The sequence below is a fragment of the Sinocyclocheilus grahami genome, unplaced genomic scaffold (assembly GCF_001515645.1).
Source record: "Sinocyclocheilus grahami isolate Dianchi unplaced genomic scaffold, SAMN03320097.WGS_v1.1 scaffold805.1, whole genome shotgun sequence".
NCBI lineage: Eukaryota > Metazoa > Chordata > Actinopteri > Cypriniformes > Cyprinidae > Sinocyclocheilus > Sinocyclocheilus grahami.
The window spans coordinates 140,034-141,361 of NW_015505984.1; the positions used below are offsets into that span (position 1 = coordinate 140,034).

A 1,328-nucleotide genomic window follows, 5' to 3' on the forward strand; every position below is an offset into this window, starting at 1 on the left:
CTGTGCGCACTGTATATATATATATATATATATATATATATATATATATATATATTCAGAAGTGCACCTCATTTCTACAGCAGTGTGGATCATTATTATTGGCATTTAGCGTGTCATCCAGCATGACCAGGTTATAGATTACAATTCCTGCTCATCTATGACACATGTCTGTGAATTAATTCAATAGAGAATCTGAGCAAACAGACCGTCAGAATAATGAATTTCTCTCCGGGTCGGCCGGTAAGCTGTGCCTTCTGACGGCCTCCTATTTTCCAATATTTCACGTGAAAGCGACTGAGCTTTGATCAGCGTGCATGACGGAGAGGAAATTAATGCCGAGCACTCACAGAGAAAAAAGCAACTGCGGGTCCCGCAGCTTACAGGGAATTGAGCTTCACATCACACCAGTTCAAGATATTCATGCAATTTTTGGGTTAGACAAATGATCTACTTATAAAAATAAATAAAATGCATATCTCATTTCTTCAAAAGGTTGCTTGATTTTAGATTTTTGTTTGTACTATACTTAATGCACAACATCACAGCACAAAACACACTGTTTCATGCCAGGCATAAAGGAACCCTGATGTTACATCATTCCCCCTGTGCACCATTCATATTTTTCTATCACCGTCTCTCTCACACACACACACACACACACACACACACACACACTTATATACATACAATACATTAATAATTGGAATAAATACATAAAAATAAGAACAATAAAATATATTAATTATATTTGTATTTACGTATATAAAAAAATTATAAATACATTTTATGCATTAAAATTTTTATATATAGCATAAATATATTACTATTTAATATATATATATATTTATATATATATACACACACACACACACACACACTTTTTACACAATTAAATTATTGCATGAATAATCAGATTAAACAATTGTTCCATCCAATAGTGTAATTATTGTATGTCTAATATGTCATTTGATATTACATTAAAATAAAAATAAAAATGTATATATACTTTTATATATATAATTTTTTATTACTTATTTTACTTTTTCTCTCTCTACATACACTATATATATATATATATACAGTGGGTACGGAAAGTATTCAGACCCCCTTACATTTTTCACTCTTTGTTATATTGCAGCCATTTGCTAAAATCATTTAAGTAAATTTTTTTCCTCATTAATGTACACACAGCACCCCATATTGACAGTAAAACACAGAATTGTTGACATTTTTGCAGATTTATTAAAAAAGAAAACCTGAAATATCACATGGTCCTAAGTATTCAGACCCTTTGCTCAGTATTTAGTAGAAACACCCTTTTGATCTAA

General features: G+C 30.6%; 1 protein-coding gene across 1 annotated transcript in view; it reads right to left on the minus strand.

The window, feature by feature from the left end:
* Window positions 1–1,328, minus strand: part of LOC107562087 (receptor-type tyrosine-protein phosphatase S-like) — a 74,852-nt gene that overhangs the window by 48,486 nt on the left and 25,038 nt on the right. The window lies entirely within an intron of this gene.